The sequence below is a fragment of the Phoca vitulina genome, unplaced genomic scaffold (genome assembly GCF_004348235.1).
Source record: "Phoca vitulina isolate PV1807 unplaced genomic scaffold, GSC_HSeal_1.0 scaffold7, whole genome shotgun sequence".
Lineage (NCBI taxonomy): Eukaryota > Metazoa > Chordata > Mammalia > Carnivora > Phocidae > Phoca > Phoca vitulina.
In genome coordinates this window covers 30,108,229-30,136,188 of record NW_022589710.1, presented here as the reverse complement: position 1 = coordinate 30,136,188, position 27,960 = coordinate 30,108,229, and positions in this window count along the sequence as shown.

The window sequence follows — 27,960 nt, the reverse complement described above, 5'->3', positions numbered from 1 at the left end:
GCAGGGGCTGTTTAATATAACGTGTCATCAAGTCAGTGCCACACATTCATTAAATATCACTAGCAAAAGAATTTTCGATGACTATGATTAGGTAGGCCTTCAAAGACAAAAATAAGATTCTCCAGAGTATGGGTATTTAAATATGACTCTAGCCTAACAAACCTTGTGCCTCTTATTAGGGAAGAACAAAGAGACTTGGCATTTTTAATTTGTAATTATGGCATAGTTCCTATTTTTTAATATTTGTTCATTTTAATGTATACAACTGGGATGTTTTAAACCACTTTTTGCAGATAGACCCAGCATAACTTTTTTTCCTAAATGGATCATTACCTCTATATGACTGAATCAACTGGCTTTTTGACACTGTACATATACTCCACTATTAAGAAAGAGGAGACTCTGTGCTCTTAGAAGTAGAAATTGTCATGATGAAGATAAGATAAGCCCGTATAAATTTTTTATAATGTGATAAAAGCATACCTCCCCATCAGGGATAGCTCTACAAGCATTATAGCTAATGTTCAAAAAAATTAAAAAAGGATAATATCATGAGCTATTTGTGTCTAACATGTTCTTGTATGTTTTACCGATTAATCTATAATGTGAAAAGAAGAGCTATTTCATTTTATTATTTAAAAAAATATTTTAATAAATAAAATCTTTAAAAAAAAAATGTTTTTAAGTAAACTCTATGCCCAACATAGGGCCTGAACCCACAACCTCGAGATCAAGAGTTGCATGTTCTACTGACTGAGCCAGCCAGGTGCCCCTGGAGAGCTATAGCATTTTAATGCCTAATATTTTTTGAGTCCTAACCAAGGTCTAGGCACTGTTCTAAGGGCTTTACAACAACGACCTCATTTAGTCTTTGTAACCTTATGAAATGCTATTATGATTGTACCCTCCTTATGGATGAGGCAACTGAGACTCAAGAAGGTCAAGTAACATGCTCAAGGTCACGCAGCTGGTAAGTAATGAAGCTGGATTCAAAACCAGGTAATCTGACTAGAGTTCCTTTGAACAACATTACACTAGCGCCTTTTACACATTCGACAGAACTGAAACTGTCAAGTTACCTCTAGGCCTGCAGGGTTATTACGGTGGGAAGCGTATGCCCGGGGAAACCCAGGAAGATCTAGATGGAGTCAATAGGACCCGCAATAGACAGCAATTGTTGTAAGCCCCTACCATCCTTGTTGGAAGTTTTAATCCAGACCTCTACATAGGATGAGAGAGCTGGGAAGGAATTAATAGTTCATTAAGTCTAACCTTCTTGTTTTCCAGTGGGGGAACCAAGGCTCGGACAGAAGAAATGACTGACACTGTTTGCACCTAGAGATTTTCCAGTGTTCAAAATCAATAAGCGACTTCAGGATTCTTTGGGAGCGAGCAAGGGGGGCGAAAAGGTATGTATGAAGACGCTGTCTGCTTCTGCTGGTAGGCACAGACACTGCTGAGATGTCCTGAAGTTGTTAAAAGGAAGTGTCTGTAGGTTTGAACTGGTAACAGATATGAAAATAAAGGAAAAGAATGCTTCCAAGACTGAATTTCAAGGTATTCACCCCATTGGTGAAATGGGGAGGGGAGACAGGACAGAAAATAAGTTGTTGAGTATTAGCATACTTGGATCTCCAAGTGCAGATGCCATATTGCCATTAAGAAGTTTGGAAATGCAAAAGGGAAAGAAGTTCTAGGCCAGGGATGTAGATGGGAGAGTCAATGCAACACAAGAATTGGCAGCAAGAGGTCCAATAAATCTTTATGCACCGTGTGTGCGTGTGGTCACACACACACACACCTTCACCTTTTTTTCTCATTTTGCTTCTTGCCTCAAGATATCTTTTAGGGATAAGAAAATACCACCTTTAGGAATGAGTTTCCAACTCACAGTCATTGAAGTAAATCTGGTCTGGAAAAATCTCCACAGCCCTTCAGCTAGAACAGATAAGGAACCAGTACACAGAATAACAGAACAGAAAATGGAGCTCTGGAGAGTACTCATAGGTTTTTTTCCATTTTATAAGTTCTCATTACCACTGTTCAAGATCATATTTTTTGGTTAAGAGTGTTGTAGGATATTTATTTAAGCAATAATTTGGACTGGCATTTATAAAACCTTTAGTTCTAAGCTCACTGCCACTAAATTAGATCTTATTCAAATAAAGAAGGTTAATTGCACATTTTCCCACATGTTGTCTATTTTAATTATAACAAAACTTTTTCAAGGCCAACAACTGTGTGGCATTTTTTGCAAAAGATACATGTGAATTATAAAATGGCTGGAACAGGCCCTCATCCATGTGTGTGTACATGGCTTCAAACCCCAACCACTCTCATGTTAGTTTAGCGACCCAAGTTAGCATTTGCAGAGCAGGAAAGTGGGTTGGTCACCAAAGAAGGGAGTTCTGTTTTTACTACGGGGAGAATGGAGTCTTAATTAGGTAAACAAAGAGGTTTTTCATTACACTGTAAACACATTTCACAAAAAGACCCATTTAAGTTTCTTTTTAAAGAAACTGGAAAATATTAAGAAAGTTAATTGGAGGGCACTCAAATGACAATTAACAAACAGGCACAATTACCTTCTGACTAGTGTGTGGCTTAGGGATATTTTTTATCTTTTATTTATGGCACTATTTTAAAATGTGGGAATGCCAACCTAAGTAGAGGCAGGCACAGTATTAAAGGACACATTTCTCTATTTATATTTAAATAACCATCTGCATGAAATTATGCACAAATCATGGAATAATTCCTAGCAGAAATTACTGTTTAGAAAATTAAAAAAAAATCTGAGATATGGTGTGCTTTTCATATTAAATTGCCCATTTCCAGAACATCACATACATTCACACAATGTAGAGATGCTGCATTGCAGGCCAATACAAATTGCTCACAATGTTAATGAAGATGGATGGGGAAGGCTGAAAAACATTCATTTACAAGCAAGGGAGGAAAAGAGAACAGCAGTGTTCACAATCTCTACCTTAATTTTTTTGCCTTGATAATATCCAACCAAATGATGGTAACTTTAATAATACAGCTCTTAGGAAGGTTTTATGATGAATTTTCCTTTCCAGTTTTGAATATGGCCTATTTTTTCCCATTTGGGGTGAAAATTGTGTATGTGAAGTTTGAGGCTTACTGCTGAGCTAGGAAAAGGAATCTCACTCCTTGAAGAATGATGAACAAAGTAGGATGACTACAAAATTTAAATAACCTTTAAAATTGAAAAGAAAAAAAATAATTCCTCGTCCTGAAGTGACTCCCTGTCCAACTGAGCCTGGACGCTGCCCCCCAGCCCCCCCAACCCCCACCCCAGCCCAGATAAACCCTCCACCCTTCCCGAAGCTCTTTGGCTGAGGGGTAGCTATGGTTGAGTCTGCGAAGAATAGGACGTGCTCTAAGGACAGGGAAATCTATTCTAAGACTACAGTATCACGACCTCCCTCAGCTCATTACAACCCATCAAAACCCATCATCCTAAACTGTAAGAGGTTGGGAACGGACATACATGCAATATCTGGAGGGGAGGGCATGCCCTTTATCAATGGGTAAAGGAAGATGAGCTGGGGATTTGAGGCTCACCATGGCTTCATCTCCACCAATTCCCCCCAACTCCTTCCCACCACCCCCACATCCATTCCTCAGTCAGCCAGGACTCCTTGATAGCTCTGATAGCCAACTATGGGATATTCCTTTGCTTTGAAGGTAGAACCGACATTTTGCAACATCCCTCAGGAGAGTGAAATAAAGGCACAGAGCCACTCAATCAAATATATTAAAAGGCAGCCATTCCTTGGGCCCCAGGATGATTCATTCTTCTGGAGTTCTCCATATTCAACAACCCATATTTGCTTTGTTTAGTCATTGTTTTCAACAAGTGTTTATTGAGGTCAGTTCTATGCTAGATACTGGGAATATCAATGGACAGGAGAAGTACAATCCCTGCCATCCAAAGCAGACAAACCAATGAGTGACATGGGAAGCTAAACGTGAACATACAAGGAACACATGACCCAAACTAACGAGGGCTCCCTGGAAGAACAAATATCGAAGCTGAGACCTGAACTGGTTGAGTCCCTACTTGATGCAAGAAACTGTACTAGGCTCTGAGGGGGGAAAACAATTATGAGTGAGTCTCACCAGCTGGGAGAAAGGGTGCAAATAGTAACAAGCAGATATAATTAATGCTGTGAAGTAGAAACAGAAGGCTCTTAGGGGGAGGGATCAATTCCAATTTGGAGTGTAGAGAAAACTTTGCAAACAAAATGGCATTGGGGATTAAGTCTTAAAGAATGATTGGACATGAATGCATAAGTAGAATCAAAAGCCAGGCAGTCCAAGCAAAGGGATATGAACAAGACCACAGAGGTGAGAAATCCTGAGGAACAGAAGTTGTTGCACTTGGCTGAGCTGGGGGAGGAACAAGAGGACACACGATGAAGGACCTTGGAGAAATGGACCATGTCCCTTGGAGGATTGGCTGAGGGAGACAATGGCAGACACTGCCCTCTGAGTGACACTCCACTAACCATCCCTCTCTGATGTTCCTGGAAGGGAAATGAGGTATGTGTGCCCAGGGAACACGTGGGGCTTAGGCCCCAATATCCCTGTAGCTGAGGAGCAGCTCGGGGCTGGATCACTTGGGTCACTCACAAGATCCTTGCCCAGAAACCAAAGTTCCTCTTTAAGCCCTGAGATACATACTTAATAAGATCTCTGCAGAAAAGTTTGAACAACACATTGGGCACCCATTGTGTTCCAGCTTCTGTATGGAGATGAACAGACACACACATAGACCCCACCCTCAGGGAGTTAATGTTCAGTGAGGGGAGAGCTGTGACCTGTAAGAAATTATTTACAATACAATATAGAAATTGCTTAAAGTACATTTTTACAAGGTATAAAGGGAACAAGGAAGGTGATGTCTATGAGTAGAATCACAAGGGTAAAGTTTGAGGGGAATCAAGAACAGGGGGATAACGTAAGTGCTGAGACTTAAGGTTGAAGAAAAGTTGTTTGAGTCTATTACAGTATTCCTGACAGAGAAACAGCATATCATAGAGATATGCCAGAATTTGGTATGCTCACGAAATACAAGCATGCATACATCCATACATTGCACTCTCTTCAGAATGGTTGTTATAGAATGTGTGGAGAGGTGATATTCAACAGAACATCAGGAGCCAATCTTAAAGCTCCTTATATTTTAGAACATTTGGATTTTACACAATGAGAGCCATTGAAAATTCCTGAGCAGCAGTAATGGGATAGAAGATGTGGGAGAAGATGGAGGCAGGGAGATCTGCAGTTATGGGAATCCATCACTAGTCTAATTCCTCGCAGGTCTATCAATTAGATAAACAGCAGACAGTAGCCATTCAATAAATAGTTGATGAACTGAATTGAATTTAATTGCTCTAGTGTAATGGTAAATCAAGATGGAGAGGAAGAGAAAGATGAAAAAGCTATTTAAAGATAGAATGGACTAGATTGGATTTAGATGCATGAGCGATGAAGGGAAAGAGGAAATTCTAAGATCATCCGCAGATGTCCAGCTTTACATGGATGGTGATGGCAACTCAAGATGGCAACAGAAAGAGGAGAAATGGATTGGCACCAGGAAGAGTCCAATCTTGAACATGTTGCATTTGAGGTGAGCAAGTGGAATAAGGATTAAGAGCTCAGAAGAAGACCTGGATTGGGGTACCAATTTGGAAGTTACTGGTTTATAGTGTTGGTTGAAGGCATGTAGGTGTTTGAAATTGCCCAGAGAAAGTGGGTAAAGTCCAACCACTCTTGAGACAGAACCCTGGACAGCATCAATGTTTCATGGGTGACTTCTGAGAAGGAGCAGCCTAGTCTTAGAGTTGGGGGGACTCTGCAGGGACTGAAGATAACTGTAACTACGAAGATAACTTTTGGTTCTAGCGATAAGACTCATGGTTGACATTCACAAGACTTTTAGACATGCAATAGTATTATCTGGGTAAGACCATAGACCTTAGAATATTAAATATTTCCCCCAAATTAAAATAGATGAAATATGGAAATAAGTTATGGCTACATTTCATAGACTTATAGGCTTCTACAAGTTAAGAGTTAGGACTCTACTCACTCTCGTCCACATTAATCTCTAGTTATACCAGGAAGCTTACAGTATCTGAATACATTGTATCTCTGGCCTTTGGCATGTGGGGTTTTTTTTGTTATCCTGGGACACCTCTCTCCTCGTTGTACCTTGCATCCCTGCAACCTCCCACCCCCATGTGCTTAGTGGTTGCCTTGTACCTTTCAGTGCCCATCTAAAGCACCCTCTCCTTTGAGCAGCCTTCATCCCTAACCCCCAGCATACCCCACTTCCAGATAACTTAGGTGCCTCTCCTCTAGAGTCGGGTTCCTAAAGCACCTTAACACTCTGGCTAATAACAACTGATTTTCTGGTCTGCTTTCCCTCCCAGACTACAGATAGGTAAATACGTCTCACCATCCCTATATCCCCAGCCCCTAGTACATACAGTATATGTTGTCTGACATAGAGTAGGCATTTGCTAAACGTTGTTGGAAGGTTAAAGAAGTATATCACTCCCTCACTTTCCTTGCTCTCTTTCTGCCTCTTACTTTGTATGCTTTTTAATTTGACAAAGATTGAGAAAGGAGTTTCAAAATTCCCTACCAGCTATGTCAACTTCTCCATTTACAGTCTTTCTCCTTACCCCCTTTGTTTACAAGTCCAACCTCAGCCGACAGAATACCACACTCCTAATGTAACCCCTTTCTATTCAGCAGCCCTGGACAGCACGCATGAGAGGGTCTGAATATCTTGTGTGTGATATTTCAGAGGGAAGTGGTAGGTTCAGGGAAAGAACTGGTGTTATTGTCAGCCAAGTAGGAGATGTGAGCTCACATTAAAAAGATCACGACGTGAAAAAGCCCACGAAGTGGAGCCTGGATCCCTTGGGGAATCTCCTTAATCCTGGAATCGTATGAAGATCCGGAGGCAGAGAATACTCTCTTTTGTTATTGTTTGTAAGTCCTGGGTGGGCAATGGGGGTGATGGTAAGAGAGCCAAAGGATGGGGAGTGGGAAAAAGAAGTCACAAAAGCAAAGCTGTTGGGCGCCTGGGTGGCTCAGTCGTTAAGCATCTGCCTTCGGCTCGTGTCACGATCTCAGGGTCCTGGGATCGAGTCCTCATCGGGCTCCTGGTTCAGCAGGAAGCCTGCTTCTCCCTCTCCCACTCTCCCTGCTTGTGTTCCTGCTCTCGTTATCTCGCTCTCTGTCAAATAAATAAATAAGATCTTAAAAAAAAAAAGCGAAGCTGTTGGCTCTTGCTTATAGCGTAAGTGAGGCGTATAGAATGCCATCTGGGAACTAATAGGACAGATCTGCTGATGAAAACATTGAAAAGAGCCTTCAAAATGAAGTCAGACATTTATTTTTTATTTATTTATTTATTTATTTATTTATTTATTTATTTATTATTTTAAGATTTTATTTTTAGGTACTCTCTACACCCAATGTGGGTCTCGAACTCACAACCCCGAGATCAAGAGTTGCGTGTTCCACTAACTAAGCCAGCCAGGTGCCCTGAAGTTAGATATTTAAAGAGAAGAATGAACCACTTCTGGTGAATGTTAGGCTTTGACGCCCCTTGAGGGATCATTTCTATCATGAGGAGGTCCATTCATGCACATATCTCCCTGTTCCCTGGGCTCAGTAGACTAGAATAGAGGTCAAGAAATCCCTGCTCCTACCCAAAGGACATGTCCTACCTGGGACTGAGTGGGGTTCTCTGCAAAGAAATCCAGTGTGGGCAAACTCATCCATTTTCCAGTTTTTACCACAGCGTGTCCTTCTAAAAAATAATAGCGCGTCTTATCTTCATGATCATGTGGGTCCTTAGGGGCCAATCAGAGGACAGGGAAGTTAGCAAACCGCATCTTATCAGCACAGAGCAAAGGCGGTGGGAGGGAGATGCGTTTTAAATAAAAGTAGAGCTGCAGCAAGGAGGCAACTCTGGCGTGGACAAGTTTCACAGCATCTGAAGACAAAATGGCTTGAGGCTTAGTCATTGTTTAAAAGCCATTCCTCAAATTCCTTGTTTACTGTCAGCACAGTGAGTTGTGGACTCTGTGACTTTAGCTGTTAATGGGACTAAACACTTATGCCAACAGATTAAGCCTTGCTGAAACATTAAGAAAATTGGCCCAAACAGAGTTTGGGTGGATTGCTGTTTAGCGGCTGTTTCTTTTTTGGGGGGGAGGGGTGATTGTCCCAAGACAATGGCTTCTTGATAACGTGTGAAACCCTGGCACTGGGTGAGAGCCACTGGGCAGATTTTCTGCTAAAGGAAAGAGACTGTTAAAAAAACAAACATTTAATTTCAGTCGTTTGGACTGACTACACAGAATATTAATGAGATTTTCTAAAAACAAAACTGACAAATACTTTGAGGACCACCAAAAGTCTTGGAAAGATGTTTTTGTTTTTGTTTTAAGTTATAATACATTTCTAGGAGAAATGAAAAAAAAAAATCACTCTTCCTTTCATTGCAAAAACCTCCTCCATGCAGCTGGATGATACTGAAGGCAAGAAAACTTTTCTCTGTTACCCTTGTGCCTTTTAAGATTTGTCAGACCTATTTCCTGCCCTTGAGATGAGGAACAGTCACTTGACAGTAAATGTATTAAACCCCAAAAGCAGTTTTTTAAGTCTTTCAGACATCATCACCCCCTTCACGTAAATTCATATCTGTAACTTGACATGTCTTCTTAAGCAAGGAACGTTTTAAGGTGGCTTTTGTAAGTCTTCCAAAAACGAATCGAGAACAATTAAATGTACCGGTCTGATTCAAAGTCTTAAACTTACAGTTCGGAAAGAACTTTACATTCAGAATTTGAACATTGCTCTATTTTGCTGTAATCAGACTATATATATATATATATATATATAGTCGTAATCATACATATCTTCCAGATTAAGCCCTCTTAAACGGGTCACAATTGAATGGAAAGTTGATTTTGAGTTTGGAAACTGAAAGTTCATACTCTCTGTTACTCTTTCTGTATATGTGTCATGAAAACTACACTTGGCTAGGAAAAAGTAGACCAGAGGATGAGGGACTAGGCTATTCTCTCTGAAACTGCTTACATTTTCTTCCATGGCCAAGCTGTTTATTCCATATTTATTATCACAAATCACAAATTTCCTTTTGCTACTTTTTTGATAGTCCTTAAAAGAGATAAAAGAAGAAAGGAAGACAGGACGGAGGAAGGGAGAGGAGGAAGAGAAGGGAGGGGGAAAGAGAAGAAAGAAGAGAAACCCTCAGTGCTTTTTCTAAATGCTAGTATTCCAAGAGGTGCTGCGATTTCTGCAATTCCGATGTCTTTGGCAACTTCAAACTTGACTTTGATTAACCATGCTAATAACCGGGGAGTTTCTTTTTCGTTTTACTCCTAATGTCACTTACCAGAGCTGTAAAGACATGCTTATAATATTTGCTTTTCATCTGAATCAAGAAGGCAATGCTAAGCAAAAAAAGTATTTAGCAGTGCATATAGGATTGAAGCGATGATAATCAGAGACCCTGGTAATTGAAGCTTTTGGGGAGGTGGAGAGAGCCTTTCTTCTGGATCCTTCAGTCTGTTTAATAGGATAAAATTAGCTTGAGTGGTTTGGTGTTTGAAGAGGATATGATGTAATTGGAAGTGCCTCCTGGGTTTGCTGCTGGACAAAGCAATCAGGTGGAGACACGGGAGAGGGCATGGGAAGCTCTGAAGTATGAATCTCGGCGTCCACCATCCTAATTAGCCTAAATTAGCTATGCCGTTTTTCTGCTTGCTTTTGAATTGCCTTGCTAATGCTTCTCTCAGAACTGAAAGAAATATGAAATGCCCACCAAGTTCCTATCTCATTGACAAACGACGGCTTCTAAAACTGGAGGGTCGGGTTTTATGGTTAAGGCCTCAAAAAGTGAGCCACTCGCAGGACGTACAAATGGGTGTGGGGCACAGATCCTGGCCTGGGGGTGCTGTAGCTCCTTTTGTGTGATGAGGAAGTTTACAAAGCAGCTGTAAGATCAATTCTTTCAAGAATTTTCCACGCACTCACTTAGAAGCCTCCCCTGAGAGCACTCACATTAACAAACTTGAGGTGAACTAGCTACTTCTCCCAGAGACAGTTTCTTCTCAGACTGAATTTCAAAATCCGGGCGGGCCAAGAGAGACATTTTGTGTGTGTGTATGGGAGCTCCTGCAGTTTCAGAATTTTCACTTCTGACACCAATTAGTCAACTTTAAGTGTGCAAAGAGATTTGCAGTACATTCCAAGAAGTCTAAACAGATCTATTGTGTTAAGTTGATTTTATTTTTTTAGTAGTATCAACACCCAGCGTGGGGCTCGAACTCAAAACCCTGAGATCGAGAGTCTCATGCTCTTCCGACTGAGCCGGCCAGGTACCCCTGAACAAATCTATTTTAGTTGAAGTGGTATTTGGGTAGAAATAAGTAATATCTCAATCTAAAAGTCACAGATTTTTATTTTTTTCGTTGTCAACAAATAGAATAAAATATAATGGTATATATGCCAAATTTTTTAAAAAGTTACAAAATTGTTTCATTAGTCATTATCTACAAACGATGTTCCCTCTTTCCTCTGCCCCTTGGAAGGCACCCAAGCAGGTTGGGGGCTGGGAAACTCCATCTTCATCAGCTTCAGGGCAAATCTGCTTCCGGCTAGGACTTCCGGTGTGTCTTCTGTCCTCTTTCCATACCCGGAAGTCCATCTGATTTCCTTCCTCTGCTTCTTTTGCAGGAGTTACAGTGACCATTTAATAAAACACTCCATGAGCCCTTCAGAGACACAAACTTCCTGATTTCAAAATATTAACATTACGCAACTTGGTTTAGTAACTCAAAGGGTGACCAGGAATAATTGTGGACTACACAACGGGCGTGATTTGGTTTGTGTTTGCAGCATTAGCAAACAGATCATATGGAATTGGGTGGTGCCCAGGCGGCAGGTGTGATATGGCGCGGCAGTGTGCTTTGCGATTTGCCCTGGTGCAACCCTGCACACGGTTCCCTTGCTCTAGGCCCTCGGGCCATTTCCGGGATCTCTCGATCCAGGGACTGGCTCTTAGCAATAGCGAATGGAATTGTTGAAAGCTTTCAGTTGTGAAATTGTGTTTATAGAACGCACAGAAGCCATGTTAAGAGTTAAGATCACATATTGTTCTGAATGATTCAGTAATTTTCAGCCTTCAGTTTAAGAAATGAAATTTTGTTCTCCCTACAGTTATAAATGGAAAGTCGGGCAGCGCCGTGATTTTCTTATCAACCCAACTTGACGCAGTAGTCAGCCATTTAGGACCTGGATTTCTGTGACATAGCTCCTTCCAATACCCCAGTGAAATATTTTTGTTCCATTTGCACGTGGTCCAAAGCAACCTTAGTGCTGGGCAGCTTGAAAAGGGAGCAGGATGCAGTTGTCCATGCAAGCTTTATGAAAATTATTAAGTGATTCACTTTGAATTCCAGTTCTGATTACTGGGGCTTATGCACATTTTTTATGACACCTCTTCATTTAAATTGTGTTTGGTCTTCACTTTTAGAGGTCTTAAGATAATGGTGTCCACTGGCTCAAGGCTACCAGAAGGATTTTTCGGATGCCTAATATGAGCAACTGTGGACTTGCTATCTAATTCATGTGCTATTGTTTGAGCATTGATTTTAGCACAAGCAACGTTAACAATAGTCATGTAGTGCTGTGGGGAGAGATCATCCGTGCATTCATTTGTTCAACAAGATGCCTACACGTGACAGGAACAGTTTTGGATGCTGAAAATATAGAAGTGAACATAATGAAAGGGGTCCATGGATTTCCAGACTAGTAAAATAAGTGAAGAAAAATAAATAAACAGGATCTTCATATAATGTTAAAGGTTAAGAAAAAAAATAGAATCACAATGAGATACCACTTCATACCTATAATTTAAAAAAAAAGGACAATAACAGCATTGGCAAGGATATGGAGAAATTGGAACTCTCATACATTGCTAGTAAAAATATAAAATGGTACATCTGCTGTGGAAAACAGTTTGGTCGTTTCCAAAAAATTAAACACAGAACTACCATAAGATCCGACAAATCCTAGGGATATATCCAAAAGAATTGAAAGCAGAAACTCAAACAGATACTTTATATACAATGGTCACAGCAACATTTACTCACAATATCCAAAAGGTGGAAACAACCCAAGTCAGATGAATGGATAAACGAAATGTAGTATATACATACTGTGGAATATTATTCTGCCATAAAAAGGAATAGACTTTTGATATACGCTACAACATGAATGGACCTTGAAAACACTATGCTTAGTGAAATAAGCCAGATATAGAATGACCAGTATGATATGGTTCTACTTATATGATGTACCTAGAACAGACAGATTCATAGACACAGAAAGTAGAATAGAAGTTACCAGGGGCTAGGGGAAAGGAGGGGAAGAGAATTATTGATTAATGGGTACAGAATTTATGTTGGGGATGATAAAAAGAAAGTTTTGGGTATAGATAGTGGTGATGATTGCACAGTATTGTGAATGTATTCAATGCCACCAAATTGTACACTTATGAATGGTTAAAATGATCAGCATTATGTTCTGTATATTTTACCACAATTTAAAAAGGCAAGCAGGGAGCTGTGGTAGAGAATGACCGGGGTCGGGGTGGAGGAGCACTTTTTAAGGCACTGAGGTAGGAGCAAACGTTTGAGGAAGACAGAAGGCAGATGTGCCTGGAGCAAAGGGAGGGGACCTGTGGCCAGAAATGCGTTGGCCAGGAAGCAGCAGAGCATCCACGCTGGTGTTCCTCACTTGCACAGGCTCCGGCAAGGGTACTGGACCTCATTTTATGTTAGAAATGTTAGTTTTTCTTAAAAAGAGTCCTTAAATTGTATTAACTTTGGGCTCCTCAAAACTTAGATCTGCTCCTGGGGATAAACGATATAAAAATGAGACCTGAATATGAACCTAAGAAGAAGCTGGTGTCATTACATAAACACTGTTTCCGTGGGAAGTTAAATTTATGTGTTTATTCATACACTCATTCGTTATATTCATTCACTTATGTAACAGACATTTATGAAGCCCCTAACATGCCTGCCACGTGCAAAATCTTGGAGGAGATATAAAGAATATGCCCACGGCTCTCAGGTTCAAGACCAAGCGGGGAAAAAACACACCAGAGCAGTTACAATATAAAGTTTAGAAACATTTCCAATTACTGAGCTTGTTTCATCGTCATACTGGATTGTAAGTTCTTAGAAGACAGGATCTATGGAATCATCATATTTTAGAGTTACACGGAACTTAAACTGAGTTTGGAGATGTATTTCTTAGGGCGCCAGGCTGGCTCAGTCAGAGGAGCGTGCAACTCTTGATCTCAGGGTCATGAGTTCAAGCCCCATATTGGATGCAGAGATTGCTTAAATAAATAAAACTTAAAAAAAAAAAAAGGAAATGTATTTCTCTAAAATTTAAGAGATATGTAGAAATTGAAATAGCATGGCAGCTAAGAAAACTTATAAATAAATACTGACCATCCCCTATCACTACTACCATTTATAATCCGTTCAAATCACATCATCCCAGCTCAGGAGTCACCCAAATAGTAAAGTAATTGAAAACCACATTCTCTGGCCCTCTTGCTATTTGCCCCGGGCTGTTTTGAAGGCTGTAAATAGATCTTAAAGATGAAACATTGGCAGAAGGGTGTAGACAAGAGGCAGGAAAATCAAGAAGGCTTGAAAATGATGGTTTTACAGTCAAGATAAGAACATTTCTCTCTTCAGTACTGCCAAACTGGTTTATCTCCTTTCATGTGGACAGTTATAACATTACTCATGTTACTAACTGGAACTTTTACTCAATGAAAATAAAATATCTGTCACACACTTATTTTTCTTCTGATCAGTAATAGATTGAGGTACACAGAATCTATAAGATGGTGAACTTTATGAGCTTGTTTCATCGTCATACTGGATTGTAAGCATGGATACATGCTTTGCTGTATTTCTTGTTGAAAGAAGGAAAGTTGTGTGAGTCACATCGCCTTCCCCCTCAGGTTCACACAACTACACACTCTGCCAGTCAGTGTCTGTCCCAAGAGTAGAGGTGATGCTTGGGAAACATGCAGGAGAGAAAAAGTTGGTGGAAATACTAACCTGCATTGCTCCAAATAGTGAGTGGGCTCGAGGAGACGATTATAGGCATTAGCTGTATGTATCTGTGTGCGCCTGTGTGTATCCGTAGTTTTTCTTCTCGATGTTTTTTCAGATTTTTCCTTTATTCATTTAAAACCTGGGGTTCCATTTGCAACACAGTTCCAATCTGGATGAACTTCTTTTGCAAAAGTTACAGGTGTCTTTTTTTTTCCGAACTTAAAGATAAGGTGTGAGTTCCATGAATGATTACCAAATTTATACCATCCACGCTTATGAAGTAAGTAATTGAGTAGAACCAGCCAATAAATGACAGAGGCAGGAAAAGCAAAGGTAGTAGAAGCTCAAACTTCTGTTTGGTGAATGTCATATTTCATTGTTTTGGGATAATTTATATCTAACTTGGAATTTGCTTCTGAATATGACATATAACTTAGGGTCAGTGAAGTTTTCCAACACCTCATCTTGTTTTATATTCTTTACGGTATTTACGACCATCTGATACTTTTTGGTCTATCTGTTGGCTGGTTAACTGGTTGGTTTATTGTCTGTCTCCCCACACCAGAAAGGAAACTCCATGAAAAACAAGAGGCTTGCTTATCTTCCTTACCTTTCTATTCCCGCACCAGCACAGCGCCTGGCTCACAGTAGACTCCCCGCAAATGTTTGCTGACTGATTCAATCAATGTCTGTACTCAATAGAACTGTGTATCTCAAATCATGTTCAAGAGGACCAGAACTTGGGGTACTATGAGTGGAATGAGGTTCTTTCCATTGTTATGGTTCAAGAATGGAGTTCCTTCTGCTTCAACATTTTCAGAAAAAAAGATAGTTAATGTATAAAGTTTCAAAATTTTATATATATTTTTACCACAATACAAAATGGTTAAGATAAAAAAATAGAGAGGGAAATTTTTTTAACGCTCTAGAGATGGATAGTAGTGATAGTTGTACAGCAATACAAATGTACTTAAACCCAGAACTGTACATTTAAAAATCATAACTTTTGCTATGCATGTTTTGCCACAATTTAAAAAATGGTTTGAAGAACAGATAGCCAGTGACTACTGAATACTTGAAATGTGTGGTGTGGGGCCCTTCAGTGGCTCAGTCGGTTAAGCAGCCAACTCTTGATTTCGGCTCAGGTCATGATCTCAGGGTCAAGAGATCGAGCCCCGAATCCAGCTCTCTGCTGAGCATGGAGCCTGCTTAAGATTCTCTTTCTTCCTCTCCCTCTACCCCTCCTTAGCTCACGAGTGTGTGTGTTCTCTCTCTAAAAAAAAAAAAGAAAGAAAAAGAAATGTGTGGCTAGTGCTACTGAGAGACTGAATTTTTTTTTTTTTTAAGATTTTTATTTATTTGACAGAGAGAGACACAGCAAGAGAGGGAACACAAGCAGGGGGAGTGGGAGAGGGAGAAGCAGGCTTCCCGCGGAGCAGGGAGCCCGATGAAGGGCTCGATCCCAGGACCCTGGGATCATGACCTGAGCCGAAGGCAGACGCTTAACAACTGAGCCACCCAGGTGCCCCGAGACTGAATTTTTAATTTAACGCTTTTGAAATTGATTTATATTTAAATTTAAATAGCCTCATGTGCTTAGTGGCCCCCGCATTGGACAGTACAGGCCTAAACACCGCGCTAACCTCACTTGAATAATGCCACTGGGGAGCTGATTTTTAAAGTTAGCATTTGGATGGACTTTTCCCTTGTCTTCTGACATTTTATTATGAAACTGTCAAACTTACGCAGAAGTAGGGAAAATAGAATAATGAACATTCATATGCTGATCACCTAGATTTAACAACATGATACATTACCATATATGCTACATAAATACTTGAGATCCAACTACTTTAATGAGTTGAGACCAAAGATATGCATCTGAGAATGGCTTAGTCATACACACATCTCTCTGGAGTCAAAACCAATTCCATTAGCACCGCCCTTCCCTATCGTCAGCTAGTTAAATGTTCTCCCCATACTTTCTAGGCTGATTGTGCCAGAAATGCCAATAATGTAATGACAGTTACTTGTGAATACGACAGTTATAACTTCTGAAATCTTCTTGGATTTCAGCAGGGGCTGCTTTGCTATTAGACTGTGCTTTCTTTTGGCACTCAGGTATTACACAGGAAGAAGTCACCTGCTGCTGAGTGTGGGATGCCTCAAATGAGACATAGATGTGACCCAGAAAATATGGCCAAGATGACAGGTTAATTGGTTCCCCAAATTTATATTCACTTTTAATTTGACTGGGAGGTATGGCTATAAAATAATCATAAAGTCTTTCTGACCAGTGCTTTACATCCTGATGTAGTTGTGGTCATGCATGTTAGCAGGATCATAGAAAGCAACAGGCTTTTAGCTTTACCCTTCTCTCTTTTGGGGTTGTCCTTCGTTGGCATGGTTAGAAAGCTGGCTAACTGCAAGTTAAAACTTGCCAAACTAAAATGGTGTAGGAAAAAAAGCACAATGTCTCAACAGGGCATCTAGAAAATGCAATTCCGGAACCACAGGGAAACATACAGCCTGACCAGTAAGTCTCCAAAATTTTTTTATATGGAGACTATGGTCTCACTGACAGAGATCATACAGACTTCTTATTTTCAAAGCCTAACTTTGCCACTTACTGAATATGGGCCTTGGCTGAGTTATATAAACTTTTCTATTCTTCAGTTTTTTCATCTGTGAAATGGAATTGATCACAGAATTAAATGAGATACTTAGGATAGTGTGTTGCACATAAATTGTGTTCAATATTAAATTATGCAGCCAAACAAAAATATTCACATTTAAAAATAATAGCTCTTGGAGGAAAATAATAAATAAGGGCAATTTATATTTTCATTAAAACCACAGTCCTCACGGTCAAAGGAAGCCTCACATTCCAGGAGGCAGGATGTAGGAAAGGAAGGCTTGAAGGATACTTGTCAGCTGCCTCTACAGTTTTTGAGAAGCTGCCACATGATACGTAATTCTGGGATCCAAAAAGGTCTAGAAACCAAAATTCTTTTCATAGTTTTTTACAAAAATTCATTTGAGGACAAAACCTGAACTGAATTGCCATTGAAGGGACTCCATTTTAGAAAGGCTCCATCTCTGCTGTTTTTCTACGAGGCCCCATTTACTCATGATCCCAGGGTCCTGGGATCCAGCCCCGCGTCAGGCTCAGGTTCCCTGCTCTGCGGGAAGCCTGCTTCTCCCTCTCCTGCTCCCACTGCTTGAGCTCTCTGTCTGGCTGTCTCTCTCTCTCTCTGTCAAATAAATAAAATCTTTAAAAAAAAAAAAAAAGATGAGCATCTTTGTCTACTCCTTGCAATTGGACATAAAAGGGGGAATTTTTGGTAAAAGAAGGAAAACAATTAAAATTAGATTTTATTTTCATCTCAGAAGGTAAAGAAATTTATGGTATGGAATATATTTTAAGAGAATGGATGTGGATAGTACCTGGCAATAACCCAAACCTAGTCATTGGCAAAATCTAATTTTTCGAATATAAATGAAATGCAAGATGAGCAAGAAAGAGATAGTCACAGACAATAACAAAACAAGATTCAGTCTCTGGCTTGGGTGCAGTAAACTGTAAATAGATCAATGTTGTATAGTTGTATGAGAGTTACCTAGCTGGCCTCTGGAATCCAACTTTATTTTATGCATTCCTTGTTGATTCCTGTAAGGATGTGCTTTTGAATGTCCAATAGTTAAATCATCAAAGAGCGATGTCAAACTTTATGTATTCCATGGGTTCTTTTTAACTTTTTAAATAGTGGTTTGTACAAGTGTTCCAAGGAAGTTTAAATAGATAAGTATGTTGGAGAGTGTCAGTATTTTCCAGCCTAAAAGCTAAGCGTAATATAAGTAGACTGTACTTTGTGCATTTCATACATTTTAATGGCTAGTCACTATTGATTGCTGTGCTTTTTTTTTTGCAAGTAAGGGAAAATTTACACATCACATTGTATATTTCCTTGCAATGGAAAGTTATTTTGGTCACACCTTACAAATGATCCATACTGATACTAAGTTTACAGCATTGGGAGGAGGAGGAAAGAGTGAACTTAATTTGAATTTAGAAAGTCTCCAAATGATAATTGAATCACAAGTCTGGATTATAATTCTAGGAGCAACACTTGACTTGGTCAAAATCACTGTTATGAAGAGATGCAATTTTTACACAGTACTTCACATTGATTAAGTAATGTGTGAAAATGGGAAAAAAAAAGTATTTGAATCTTAATCACAGTCATTTGCATGAAATAAAAGTCTGTGTCAGGGGAATGCACATTATAATAACTCCTGGGTGTTTTGGTTGCATCAGTGAGCAAAGAAGTTGTATGCATTTTTTTCCGCGCTGATATACAAGAATTCCTTTTATATTTATTGTATCTTTGATTGTACGAAAATGCAGCAATATAGGATTTTGGCTGGTGAGAGACGACAACTGATTAACTACCTTACAATGGCTGTAATTAAAACAGATGTTTGATAATGCGTGCGCCCGAATTAAAATGGGAACATTCAAGGAGAGAAAAGAGAAATAGGAATTTGATATGAACCTCATTCTCAGCCAGGCTCTCCATTCGATGGAAAGGTAATAATTGGGGAATGCATTTCAGAAAATTCTGCCAGTCTCTTCCAAATATTTCCCCCCTGCTGCTGTTGGTTTGGGATGCTGAAAACATAGAAAACTGGGGTTCTTGCTCATGTGCTTGCCCCTACCCCGCCGGCCACCGATCATACCTGGGACTGGGCCGCAAATCTACAGATCCTATTCTTCTGCACCAGTGCATATGAATACCTCGAACCCGGCCACCCTGCGGAGAGTCTGCGGAAACTTCAGACTCCCGCTACACTCTCTCTTGCCTTCTTCAGACCTCCAAATAAAGGCAATCACCTTTTAAGACCGCGAAATCTCCTACTTGGGTTGATACGCATTTCCTCTAATGTTGAGTTAGGCTTTTTTTTTTTTTTCCCCCGTATTTTGATTATCTACTTCTAGTCAGAGGCCAACATTATTTGGGAACAAGAGATTTCAGTTTGTAAAGCTTTTCGCCTTCCCTGTTTTGTGGAGGAAGAGAGGACCTTAAATAAAACAAGAGTGTTGGTCCCTGAAGATATCCAAAAGGCCAAAAGACAGTAATAACTATTTTCAAAATGTGTAATTCTAATTGTTCAACCCAGGCCAGAAGAAGAAAGTTGCCAGGAAGCTCTGCCCAATATGGACCATGTTCAGGGATAAATACAGAGCAGAGATAGGACAATAATGGATGCACTAGTGTAATTAGAACTGAATAATAGTAAAAATTATACCAGAACAATAATAATAAAGACATATATATATATCACTAACTAAAACTAAGTAAAAAATACAAAAACAGTACAAGAAAAAAAAAAAGATTACCATTTCAGCGACAACAGAGAATAATTGTGAGCTCAGTCTCACCTTTAAGGGAGAAACAAACACTCTAAGCAGCTTCTGGCATCCATAAAGTTTCAAAATGGATGTGCTGAGATGAGTTCCTGAAATTATTACAGGCTCAAAAAATTCACAGTGCTCCAAAATGTAGGCTTTCCTTCTCAACAACAGCACGCTTTCAACCTCAGAATCTAGGAGTTTGCTCTGATTCCTTCCTCTTTATCTTCTAGCAAATTGAGAGCACTTCTGCAATATATATATATATATATATATATATATAGCATATATATATATATATATAGCATATATATATTGCATATATATATGATTTATTTATAAATTATAGAATTTATATATAAATATAAAAAAATACATTTTTAAAAAAGCACTCTTGCCTTAGTATGCTCTCTACCACCAGCCCATCCGGCCCTTGCACTTTCCCAAATCATCTCCCTCCTCCTCTTTATCTGGGCAGAATCCCTCCCTCCTCCAAGGCGTATTCAAGATTCCCTCTGCTGCAAAGTTTCTCTGATGGCTCCAGGCCACAGTGGTTCCTTCCCTCTCTGTTCTGCTTTTGCATCAATCGATGGACAATCAATACTCCCTAGTTCAGCACATAATTGTTCTTTATATTAGTTTGTAGTGTTTCTCCCTTCCTAATTATAAGCTCCTTGAAGATGGGAATGACATCTTACCTTCCCTTCTTTCTTCCCACTTTTCTTCCTTCCTTCCTTCAACAAGTATGTTTTTAGTAGCTACTCTGTGCCAAGCAGAACACTTACTGGGCTTCTCCTATAACATTTGGCAGCGTGACACCATACAGTAGAGTAGATGTGAAATACATATGCATATTGCTTGCAGAAGTTTACGGAGCAGCTCCTATCATCCTAGATGAATCAACTGCTCCTTCCTCCCAGCATACATTTAACCCCTCCATGGGGGCAAAAGATCAGACCTTCAGTATCGCCACTAAGGCTATTTGGTTCTTTCTGATAGAAGGAAGCAGAGAGATTCATGCCAGAGCAGCCAAAGCTTGTTTGTGAAATCTGTTTCTGTCCCCGGTTCCACCCACCTTCAGGTGTGTTGTTGCTTGAATTCCTTGACTTCTTGTGCCATCCTGTCCTTTCTATAAAATAAAGATAATAACACAGTCCATGCACCCCCAACACTCCCTAGGGTGAGGGTTAATAGGATAATGGCTGTAAAACACTTGAAGCTCATCCAAAGAAAGGTGCCACACTGCATGAAAATGTAAAGAGTTATTATGCAACTAATCAGATTCAAAGTACAGGTTGCAAAGGGACCTGTGGAGTGTTGAAATGAAGCCTCAAGGAGAGATGCTAATGCTTACCTTGCCCTGCAGGCCTAGGCAGCATTTCCAGAACTTTTCTCTTGTATGAATTCAGAAAATGCATTTTAAATCCATTTATTAAAGGGAAGGGAGTTTGGGGTGCTCGGCTGGCTCAGTCAGCACAGCACGGGATTCTTGATCTCAGGGTTGTGAGTTTGAGCCCCATGTTGGTGTAGAGATTACTTTAAATGAATAAATAAATAAAATAATTAATTTAAAAAATAAAGAGAGAGGAGTTTATGCCTGCAAAACAAAGATGAACTCGTACAGCAAGAATTCAGATTCCTGATATTTGTTCCCATTTGAGGAGGCACCACCTTTGAATTTATTTATTTTACTTTATTTTTTTTTTAGATTTTATTTATTTATTTGACAGAGAGAGAGAGAGAGAACACAAGTAGGCAGAGCGGCAGGCAGAGGGAGAGGGAGAAGCAGGCTCCCCACTGAGCAGAGAGCCTGATGATGCAGGCTGGATCCCAAGACCCTGGGATCATGACCTGAGCCAAAGGCAGATGCTTAACCACTTAACCACCTGAGCCACCCAGGTGCCCCTCCTGTTTGAATTTATATACAAACGACAAGAATGCAAACTCTCTGCATGGATGGCAGGATGAGGAACAATTCCATCCTTTAGTCTGAAAGCTCTATGAGGGCAGGAACTTATTTCTTATTCACAATTATATGGCCAGAACCTTAAATAACTCCTAGCACATAGTAGAGCTTATTATACATTGTATGTTCTCTTTATTGCATGAATAAATCTGGACTTTTGGTCCTTGAAAGGAGAGAGGAAGCTAAAGTAATTGGGAACCAGCAGGCCCAACACTCATATATTTGAAGAAGGTGCTGAGAAAGTCTATCACCCACTAGGCTGGCTGTGTAACAGCCACATCATGTGGGCATTAGCACTTGCTGCTCAGGCCCACGGGGCTAGATGGGTCTAGGAGCAAAGATATTTGAATCCCACATTCTGCTGGAATGTGCAACTTGGAGCATGTCGGGTATAAATAGGAAACATGCCAGGATCTTGAGCATAGAGTTAATGTATGGAGTTAGTTATTATTGACCTTTCAACATTATGAGAATTTGGGCCATGGATGCCACTCAAGGAAAGTGGTTAGCCTAAATTCATGTAGAATCAGAGCAGCCCCATCAGAGAAAAAGAATAGGATTATAGCTAACCTTTCCTCCCCACCAGAGTTTCAAAGGTATCATGATATATCCAATAAACCAGAGTGTCTGACTAAGGCCATGTTGTAAGAACAGAGGGACTCCTAAGAGGAAACTCACCAGATGACCAGAGTCAACCCGAGGCTTGGATCCTCAGAGCTGTGCTGATTTCAGGCACAGTGTACAATGAACGTTAGAAACTCATGCCAGCACAGCACCATACACAGACATTGGGGAAAAATCTGGATGCTTATGAATTCAAAGAACTGCAACACTAAACAGTGATTTGGAATCTAGGAAGTTGTGCTGTTGAAAGCCTTAATGGAGGGTGAAAAGGAGGAAAGGAATATCCTCCCTTTCAAGGGATGAAACTGCTTGGCCTCTATGATTCAGGGGAGGCCTGTGTGGGAGCCAGCAGGTGTGTAGAGAGTAAGTGTGGAAGCAAGCAAGGTAAGGGACACCTGTGTGGCTCAGTTACTTAAGCATCTGCCTTTGGCTCAGGTCATGATCTCAGGGTCCTGGGATCAAGTCCCGCATCAGGCTCCTTGCTCAGCCTGGAGCCTGCTTCTCCTTCTGCCTGCCGTTCCCCCTGCTTGTGCTAGCTCGCTCTCTCTCTCTCTCTCTCTCAACAAATAAATAAATAAAATCTTAAAAAAAAAAAAAGCAAGCAAGGGTCAGGAGGATAATCTCAGCCACAACTATATATGTGGCAGATGAAACCCATTTGGAGAGTTTTTATTAAAGGAATGAAGAAAGAAAGAAGGAGGGAGGGTGGGAGGGAAGGGAAAAAAAGGAAGGAAGGAGGGAGGGAGACATAGAGAAGAGACATATAAAGACATATAAGAAGAGACACAATTGAAAGAGCAATGAGAAGCAGGAAAATTTTATAAAATAAATGCTCCTTACGTAGATATAATTAAAGAGAGCCGGATTCTGTGAGAGATGATTATCAAAGGTAAGAGGATAAAATTTAAAGGAAGCTGGCAGAGATAAAGTAAAAAAAAAAAATTTCATTGCAGAAATAATAAATGAGGGGTGCCTGGGTGGCTCAGTTGGTTAAGCATCTGACTTGACTCAGGTTGTAATCATGGTCTGAGCCTGGCTCCATGCTCAGCAGGGAGTCCGCTTGTTCCTATCCCTTTCCCTCTGCCCCTCCCCCAGCTTATGCTTTTTCTATCTCTCAAATAAGTAAATAAAACCTTTGAAAATTAAAAAAAAAAAAGAAAGAATAAATGAGTTAGAAACATCAAGAAGCAAAATTGGCTGTGCAGAAAACTGAGTCAATGATCTGGTCAAAAGAATGGAGAAAAATCGCACAGAATAAAGAGGAAAAGGAGTAAAAATAAAAATTGTTACACAAAAGTTAATAGATATGGAAAACAGCCAACCTAGTTACAAAATATAGATAACTGGTCTCTCTGAAGTACAGAAAAGAACAGATATTTAAAGATATAATAGAAGAAAAATTTTCTGGAATTACAGAAGAACTAAATCTTCAGATTAATATGATAAATATATATAATTAATCCAAGACATTTCCTGCTGAAATTACTGCACTTTGTGGATAGAGAAAGAATCTTTCTAACATCCATGCAGATGAAGTAAATCAGAGGAGGGCAATCCCAGGCTGGGCTCAGACTGGTCCATGGCAGCATTTAAGGGCAGTGGATGGGGAGAAATGATAGAAAAATTTTAAGAGGAAAATCATGTGGTCCAGTCAAATTGTTTTCGACAAGTAAAGATAACAATATTCTCAAATATGAAATGACTCAAGAGATTCTATCCACAGTTCCTTCCTGAAGAATCTATTTGATAGTATAATCTATTTAATCAAAATGTGATTCAAAATAACAACTCAGAGATGGAGAAACTTGGCTGTATAAGGGTTCTGCGTAAATATAAAATAAATTTAGGGGCGCCTGGCTGGCTCAGTTAGTAGAGCATGTGACTCTTGATCTTAGGGTTATGAGTTCGAGCCCCAGGTTGGGGGTAGAGTTTACTTAAAAAAAAGAAAGGAATAAAATATTTAAAAATAAATAAATAAATTTAAGCATTCAATTAAGTCTAAACAATGAGGCTTATTATATTTATGTAATAAAAAGTGTACAGTTCATCTTAAAAATCTTTAAATAAAGCTAAATAATATATTAAAAATAATATAATGGACTCAGTATTCCACACCTTTTAATGAAAAGAGGAGGCTAGAGAGCAAAAGAAGATAAAGAACATAAAGTGAGCAAATTTCCTCATCTTCAACAAGGAGTTTATAGAAATTTTAATTTTTGCAATTGATAATTGAGAAATGCACTTATGTATATTATTTACAGTTATGAAATTCACTAGAATGAAAAACATATATCTTTAATAATACAATGCTGGCAAGGCTGGTAGGTAGAGAACATGGGCTGGGAAGATATTTTATCCAGAATGTCCAAGACTTAACCTGTTCCAGATTAATGACATTTTACATATTTAAATTCTAAAAGAGTTGAGTAAGCAAAGAAGAAATTTTAGTATATAAATATGGTGTGTAATATAAGAAATAAGGCAAGTTTAAAAAAATGTATGTTTTGAATATCTCCTTTTCTTATAAGTAATATAAATATATCATGCCAAACAATGGAATATTGAATTGTCTCTCATCATTTTGTATCAATTTAAAACACCTAAGCTTACCTGAAAGTAGAAAAGCTAGAATTATGCAAAATCCTAAGTATTTAGCAATATAAACACAATGAATGAATCTTACTTAATTTTTTTTTATAAAATGCACACTCAATGAAGAGGAAGAAGGCACATCATGAAAGAGTATGAATATATGAAATTATATTCACCAAGAAATCCTGGTTGATTTTCACATAGTGGCAAAATCACTAGTTATCAGGATATACTGTAACAACTTTTGCAAAGCAGAAAAGAGAATGATGAAGCAACAAATTCTCTTGGAAAGAGGTGTCTGCTTACATATACTAATCTTTTCTTTCCCAAATTTCTCTCTTATTATGTACATATACAGTATTTCCTTCTTAGTAACAAATCCCTATTTTTTCATGAAATTTATGAAATATTTTACAATATGAAACAACTTAGAAGCTAATTTTCATCTATCTCTATCTTGCATATGTTGTTTGGTTTGGGCTACCATGACAATGCAGACTTGTAGAACATTTCTGATGTTTGGATGTTTCCAATGTTAAGTCTTCTAGACAAACAATCTCTACTATTACAAAAGACAATAACAAAGAAAACAGAAAGAAAGCATTAAACTCATAAAACATATAATATGAAGACTGACATAAAGCCAAACATATATGCTGTAACAATAATTGTAAACGGTATGAACACCTTAAAAAAAAAAATTAAAGAAAGCAGAACCCAACTTTATGTAGAATACTAAACAATATTTATAATCCTGTGCTAATAAATTTGAAAACCTGGGTAATGTAAACCATTTCCTAAAAATATGGGAATCTACAAAATCATAGACTTTGTTTTTTAATAAATGATAGCAGGGGCGCCTGGCTGGCTCAGTCAGTGGAGCATGCAACTCTTGATCTCAGGGTCGTGAGTTCAAGGCCCAGATTGGGTGTATGGATTACTTTAAGAAAAGGGGTGTGTGTGTGGGGGGGGAATAGCTAACCTATACAGCTGTTACAACGTGGTTAAGAAAGTACTACTCAAAGGTCAGAACCAGATGGCTTTCCATGCATTGATAGAACAGTTGTCATTTAATTGTATCAGTTTAAGGGAAGAATTTTTCTCACAAAGTCAATGACACCAAATGATGGCAAAAATGGCAAAGAAAAGAAAAACTACAGACTAATCTCATTTATGAATGAGATGAAAATGCCAAATGAAACATTGGTATATTCTATTATATAAATAGCAGAATAAAGTAAGAGCATACCATAATCAAGTGGGCTTAATTCCAGACTTCTGAAGATAGCTCATTAATACAAAATCTATTAAAAGACCTTATCATATAAATAGGTTAGAGAATTAAAACCACATGATTATTTCAATATTTGCTTTCCCTGCCCCCCAAAACACTTGACTTTTTTTCTTAAAGATTTATTTATTTATTTGAGAGAGAGAGAGAGAAAGTGTGAGCAGGAGGAGGGGCAGAGGGAAAGGGGAAGAGAGAGAATCCTCAAGCAGACTCCCTGCTGAGCACGGAGCCTGACACGGGGCTCAATCCCAGGACCCTGAGATCGTGACCTGAGCCGAAATCAAGAGTCATACACTTAACCAACTGAGCCACCCAGGTGCCCCAACACTTGACTTTTTAAAAGATCTTAATATTGTAGTAATGGAACAAAACTTTGAAGCCATATATTTAAAAAGCTACTTGTAAATATCTTATGCATCACAAACTAACAGCCAGCATAACACTTACTGGTGAAAACCTAGAAGTAGTCTCATTAAAGTGGGGAACAAGACAAGGGTACTTGTTATCACAATTATTTAATGATTGTTCTTGAAGTGCTTACCAATGTAATTAGATGAGAGAATGGGATAAGAAGCATAAATATCGGGTAGGAAGAGGCAGAAGTATCATTATTTGAAGATTATAAAGATTATAGTCTTGAAAAACCCAAGCGAATCAACTGAAAAACTATGAGAAATATAGGAGAATTCAGTAGGTTATCTGGTTAAAATTACTAATCTGTAAAAGTACTAACTTTCTTACTTGCCTGCAGTAACTAGTTAGGAAGTATAACAGATAAAGTAGTTTCCCATTCACAAAAGAACAAATAACAAGAAATGTGTATGATTTATATTAAGGAAATTACAAAACTTTACAGAAGGTCATTGTGAATGTGGAAAGACAAACAATATTTTAAAATATTATTACAGAATAAACTAAGCTATAAATACAATACAAAAAACAAATTCCTAGCAGGTCTTTTTTTGAGAAACTTGATAAAAGTGATTCTAAAATTTATTTGTAGAATTAGCATCTGAGAAAAATTAAATAGAGCCAAAAGGTAAGAATGATTAGAAAACTAATTTATTGTATATTAATTTATTATAACCTATTATATAATACCTTAATAATTTTAACTAATTTTTAAAAATGTACTTGTTTATTTAGAGAGAGAGAAAGTGTGAGTGTGAGGGGAGAGTCGAAGGGAGAGAAAATCTCAAGCAGACTCCACGCTGAGCACAGAGCCCAATGCTGGGCTCAATCTCACAACCCTGAGATCATGACCTGAGCCGAAATCAAGAGTCGGACGCTTAACCAACTGAGCCACCCAGGTGGCCCCGATTTTAATTAATTTTTAATTAGGAATTAGAGGAGTGTGGTCAGGAATAGATAGATCAAAGAAACAGAACAGAAAATCCACAAATAGATCCAAATTTATAATATATAAGAAAGGTGATTTTTCTCCTGATTGCAAAAGAGGAACCATTTCATAAATTATATTGAGGTATCTGGCTCAGGCTAAATACCTAGGTGTCATTCTGATTGCTTTCTTTCCCTCACTACCATCCCCTCCACCCATCTACGAGTCCTCCTGGCTTTACCTTTAAACCACACCTGAATCTGGTAACTTTCCACCACAGCTTACCAGCACCTTCACCTTTTGCTTGGATTTCTGTCACGTCCCAGTTGATCTTTTAGCTTCTCTCGCCTTCCAACAATCTTCTCCACACTACAGTAGAGTGTGGGCTTTCATAAATGTAAATCAAGTGATGTCACTCCCTTCCTCAAGACCTCCCAATAGTTTCCTGTCACATTTTTAAAAAAATCCCAACTCCTTGTAAAACGTAGACCTCCCCTTGCATGCCTG